A 6242-nucleotide genomic window follows, 5' to 3' on the forward strand; every position below is an offset into this window, starting at 1 on the left:
CCCAGGAAGCAGAGGGAGGAGAAACAGCTTCCACAGGTGAGCAGGAGCAGAGATGGGCAGTCCTCCCATGGGACAGGTCCACAGCCCTCACAAGCCCTGAGCCCAGCTGTGGGTTTTGATTGAGCTGATTTCTCTGGCTGATGAGTCAGCAGGAGAGAAGAATCCCATTTCCCCATTTATAACTCAAAGGCCTCACACAAAAGCCATTTTGAAACAAAGCCTGGGTTGAACCTTCCAGTCTACACTGAGGGAAGGCCCAGAGTTACAGCTGTGGAAGGGCCAAGGATGTAGGGGAGAGAGCCTAGCCTTGCCTTCAGAGTCAGGACAAACCTCATCAACTATCAGTATGACTGGGGGTTGTGTCTCTGAGCCTGAACCAGTGGGTGGAACAAATCCTGGAGGCATCTATTGTTCATTGTTGTAAAGCCTGGGAATTTGGAACTTCTGCAGGTTCATATGATATCCATACTGAGAGTTCTTCCAGCCCTCATAGACTCCTGCTTTTTAAGAACGAAAAGTCACATTTATTTTGTGCCACCACTGATTGATATTTGCATGACATTTATTATAGCTTTCTCTTGACCTTTATTTTCTATTTGCCATGTAAGGAAGTGTTTAGATTTTTAAGTAAGATCAAACATAAGTATGAGTTTCAAAACTTGTGTTGGGAAATCATTCTTAACTATAATACTAAAAACATGAACAATTGAGATAATAATTAGACATTATCAAAATGTAAGCCTTATTGTGTCAAAAGATGTTATCACGAATGTAGTTGGGCAAAGAGGTACCTTGTTGTTGGTAGTGTTCTTGTATCAGTCAAGAGCAGAGCAGTTGGCATCCTAGCTTGATGCCTGGCTTGATTGCCAAAGTTATCTTATTCCCAGAACTCATAAAAATCAAATCATGTCAAGTTCATCAGCAGAACAGAGGAGGGGGAAGACAGAGACCTGCCAGCTGCAATGCCACCTAGAGACCTGCCCTACAGTGCATGGCACAGGGGGATCACAGATACCTGCTTGCTGCCATTCCACACAGCATGGATACAGGATGTGGCCCAGGGGCCTATCAACTGTATGCTCAGCCTGCAGTGCGAGTCACCACAATGTGTGAGCATGGGGTGGTCAGATGGGAAAGAGAGAGAAGTGGAGCAGCTTGAGCATTATGTAGACAGATGGAACTGGAGGGTGTAGCCTTGAGTGGTCAGCCCCATGGTGACTACCTCAGGCCATGGTGATCTTCCAGCCCAAGTTGCCACTGAGGGTCATGTATGAGTCAGTTGCTATGCTGAGACAGGAACTGGTGTTGATGTCTGTGGATCATATTGCCACTAGAGAACATGCGGATATCCCTGGTCAGGGCAGCCACAGGGGACAATGTAGATTTTGAGGGCTTATGTATAACCAGCCCCGCCCCTCACTAGATGTTGTGCGCATAAGAGCTGCCTCCTTCTCTTACTGGCTACAGCATTGAAGAGAGCAGGCCCCGCACCTTGCCCAGGCAGCAGAGTGGAGCTGGTCCTGGCAGTGTGGGTGAGCCAGCCTTGGCTTGGGTGAGGGAGAGCTGACCCTATCACTTGTTTGCCATGGGGTATCACAAGCTGATATCCCCACCCCACCCTCCTTACCACCTCCAGCCATTGGGAAAGCTGCCCACAGGGTCATGAGTTCAGGAAAACTATCTTCACCCCTTACCAACTGCAGCACTCAGGAAAGCAGACCATGTCCTTTGCCATGAGAGCACAGCAGAAATGACATGGGGGTGGGGTCGTGGGAATGAGGGGGTGGACAGGTGTGGGCATGGGGAGAGGGAGGGGTGCAGGTAAGTCAACCCCCAGAAAAGAGTGAGGGAAAGCTGTCCCAACACTCATCTGCTAGGAGGTGGTGTGGGTGCCTGCCTGGCTGATGCCCTCTCCACCCTGCCCCTCCCCACCTGCAGCCTTTGGAAGAACTGGTCCGAGGGTCCTGAGAGCTGGTGAACTGGCCCTACACTTTGCCTGGGCAGCACAGTAGAACTGGCCCTGGTGGAGGGGCACAGGCAAGACAGCCCCGAGGGCAAGACTGCTGGAGATCTGACCCTTCTGCTCTTCTGCCAAGAGCTGGCCTGGGCATGTCCTCTACCCCTTCGTCCCTTGCCACTTGACCTGACCTGGGGGTCATGAGAGCATGGGGGGCATGCTCCCTCACTAGTGTAGCATTCAGGGGCCCTGAACCTCAACTGGGCAATGCAGTGGAGTGGGCCCTGATGGAGAAGATATAGGTGAGCAAGAGAGTGAGAGAGAGCTGGCCCAGTGCCCCACAGGCTGCAGCAGTCCGCTTGACTGGGAAGCACCATGGTATTGTAGAAAGGATTTGATTGGGCTCAAGGTTTCTACTTGGCCTCTGACCATTTAGTTCCTGGATGGAAGACACACACGTAACCTTTATATTTACAATAAGCCTTAACTAGCACAATAGTTGGGTAGCTGCTGTTAGAATCTACTTTCCTATAGATAATCCCGAGTTAATACTTACTATGTTTCATGTAGGCTGCTGTTAACTCCAGTTGGCCAGTCTACATGACCACATTATCTTTACTCCTAACACATGGTGGCTTCTTTCTCTTCCACTTGCACTTTCTTCTCCTTGTCACGGTTCTTCTCCAACCCCAAGCCCGGGGAAACCAAACCCTAACTGCCACCTATGTATCTTCTGCCCAACTATTGGCTGTTGCCACCTTAACTGACCAATCAGAAATAACTGGGGACAGGTTCATAGGGGCTATGTGCAGACTCCACATCTTGAGGGCCCACACTTAGCATTACAATAGACAGTAAAAGACAAAACCTCAACATTTCCCCTTTTTTAGTCCAATAAAAGGCTATTTTTCTCTCAGATATAAATTAAATACAATTATGCAAATAATAAGGTATGATATACACTTATATTGTCCAGTTCATTATATTTGGCAATGTAGATAAAGTATTTTATCATCTATTCTAACTTAATTAGTTTACAATTCTGTACCTCAATCGTGTTTGATTTTAACTTGTATTACCGTCCAAAACCCATCCTTTTAAATCTAGAACACTACAAGGGAAAACTTCCTGAACAGAACAGCAATGGCCTGCGCTGTAAGATCAAGAATTGACAAAAGGGACCTCATAAAACTGCAAAGCTTCTGTAAGGCAAAGGACACTGTCAATAAGACAAAAAGGCAACAACAGATTGGGAAAAGTTCGTTACCAATCCTAAATCAGATAGGGGACTAATATCCAATATATACAGAGAACTCAAGAAGTTAGACTCCAGAAAACCAAATAACCCTATTAAAAAGTGGGGTACAGAGCTAAACAAAGAATTCTCAACTGAGGAATACCGAATGGCTGAGAAGCACCTAAAAAAATGTTCAACATCCTTAATCATCAGGGAAATGCAAAACTAAACAACTCTCAGATTCCACTTCACACCAGTCAGAATGGCTAAGATCAAAAACTCAGGTGACAGCAGATACTGGCAAGGATGTGGAGAAAGAGGAACACTTTTCCATTGCTGGACAGATTGCAAGCTGGTACAAACACTCTGGAAATCAGTTTGGCAGTTCCTTGGAAAATTGGACATAGTACTACTGGAAATCCAGCAATAGCACTCCTGGGCATATACCCAGAAGAAGCTCCAACTTGTAATAAGGACATTAATAAGGACACATGCTCCACTACGTTCATAGTAGCCTTATTTTTAATAATCAGAAGATGGAAAGAACCCAGATGTCCCTCAACAGAAGAATGGATACAGAAAAATGTGGTACATTTACACAATGGAATACTACACAGCTATTAAAAACAATGAATTTATGAAATTCTTAGACAAATGGATGTATCTGGAGGATATCATCCTAAGTGAGGTAACCCAGTCTCAAAAGAACACACATGATAGGCACTCACTGATAAGTAGATATTAGCCCAGAAGCTCAGAATATTCAAGATACAATTTGCAAAACACATGAAACTCAAGAAGAAGGAAGACTTAAAGTGTGGATACTTTGATCCTTCTTAGAAGGGGGAACAAAATGCCCATGGAAGGAGTTTCAGAAAGAAAGTTCAGAGCAGAGAATGAAAGAAAGACCATCCAGATACTGTCCCACCTGGGGATCCATCCCATAAACAACCACCAAACTCAGACACTATTGCAGATGTGAAAAAGAGCTAGCTGACAGGAACCTGATAAAGCTGTCTTCTGAGAGGCTTTTTGCCAGTGCCTGACAAATACAGAAGTGTGTGCTCACAGCCATCCATTGGACAAAGCACAGGGTCCACAATGAAGGAACTAAAGAAAGTACCCAAGGAGCTAAATGGGTGTGCATCCCCATAAGAGAAACAAAAATATGAACTAACCAGTACCCCAGAGCTCCCTGGAACTAAACCACCAATCAAAGAAAACACATGGTGGGACTCATGGCTCTAGCTGCATATGTAGCAGAGAATGACCTAGTCAGTCATCAATGGGAGGAGAGGCCCTTTGTCCTGTGAAGGTTCTATGCCCCAGTATAGGGGAATGCCAGGGCCAGGAAGTAGGAGTGGGTAGGTTGGGGAGCAGGGGGATGGGGGAGGGNATAGGGGATTTTTGGAGGGGAAACTAGGAAAGGGGATGACATTTGAAATGTAAATAAAGAAAATATTTAATAAAAAATCTAGGATACCTTCTTTAAAGCTAAATAACTTTTCATTTTTCTTTTTATGTGTACCCTATTTTCTCAGTTCTATTTATTGACACTGATCTTTCTTCATATATGATTTTTGACACCTTTGTCAAGGTGTAGATTCATGGCATAACTAACTTCTAGAAGTTTCTACTAGTTTTTATGCTGACACTGCACAGTCTTGGTTACTGTAGCATGCTTTGAGATCAGGTTTAGTGATGTGACCAGCTTTCATCCTTTTTGTTTAATATATCTTTGTCTGCTCAGGACCTTTTGTACTTCCGTATGGCTTTCAAGTTTGTCTGCTCAACATTTTATAGCTCTGAGAAGAAGAGCACATCATAGTTTTGATGAGATTACGTCAAATCTGTGAATCACTTTGATAGCATAGCCATTTTAATGAGAAGAATTTTGAGAAAGACAGGCAGCAATACAGCTGTGAGGGGTTTCAGCATCCATTGATCAATGAACAGATATCAGCATCCCGAGACCTGCCCCTGCACCCTGCAAAAACAAATAACAAATAACAACAAACACAACAAAGGAACATCAGAGTCAAACTTGACTGTCAACAAAACAGAGTTGGCATCTAACAGTGTGCTGTTCTATGTCCCCCATCCCCTCCCCCTGTGGAACGGACTCCAGGAGAGTCCATGTATTAAGTTACAAAGCAAGTTTCTTTTTTTTTAAATTAATTAATTTATTTATTATGTGTAAGTACACTGTAGCTGTCTTCAGACACTCCAGAAGAGGACGTCAGATCTTGTTACGGATGGTTATGAACCACCATGTGGTTGCTGGGATTTGAACTCTGGACCTTCGGAAGAGCAGTCGGGTGCTCTTACCCACTGAGCCATCTCACCAGCCCCCAGCAAGTTTCAATATGTACAGAAAATCATAATCTCAGATTTTGTGTCCTCTGGCAGTTATGCAATAAAACTAAACTTACAAATTGTACAAATATATGAAAGTAAGCAACAGGCTTTTGAATGAACACTGAGCCATTGAAAAAAGACTGAAGGAGAAATAAGTTATTAGTGCACACATTTTTATTCATTTTGCAATTATTTAATCATTACTTTTTAAAATATGGCTGACGTGAAACCTTTGCCAGAAGATTCCAGTATCTGATGCATCTTTATCAGGAGTCATTGCATAGTTTCTCTAAGTTGTATCGTGAGTCTCCTGATTTTGTTATGGTGACTGATTTTTGGTAAAACCTGAAAAATAATACTCTGTATTAACGTAGTCATTTCCACCAGAAGACAGGTCTCTGGCGGAGGAGAGGGTACAGGGTGAAAGTGCAGGTGATCACAATGCCTCAATCTGCCATGTTGCAGATAGTGAGATAAAGTTTGTCTTTCCCATAAGCCACAGTGACCACTCTGAGTGGCATTGCTACCTGATATTTCTCCTGTGTCTCCAAGGGTTACATCCTACATACAAGGATGCGGGAAGGTGCTCGCTTCGGCAGCACATATACTAAAATTGGAACGATACAGAGAAGATTAGCATGGCCCCTGCGCAAGGATGACACGCAAATTCGTGAAGCGTTCCATATTTTT

The 6242-nt window shown here is 44.2% G+C and overlaps 1 protein-coding gene and 1 non-coding gene across 6 annotated transcripts in view; both read left to right on the plus strand.

Moving 5' to 3' along the window:
• LOC110332301 (hepatitis A virus cellular receptor 1 homolog) overlaps positions 1–6242 on the plus strand; it is a 68358-nt gene that overhangs the window by 36880 nt on the left and 25236 nt on the right. The window lies entirely within an intron of this gene.
• Positions 6136–6242, plus strand: LOC115065470. Its single transcript, XR_003845248.1, has one exon. It is a non-coding gene; the product is annotated as a U6 spliceosomal RNA (small nuclear RNA).

This window comes from Mus pahari, chromosome 14, assembly GCF_900095145.1.
Source record: "Mus pahari chromosome 14, PAHARI_EIJ_v1.1, whole genome shotgun sequence".
In the NCBI taxonomy this organism is placed as follows: Eukaryota; Metazoa; Chordata; class Mammalia; order Rodentia; family Muridae; genus Mus; species Mus pahari.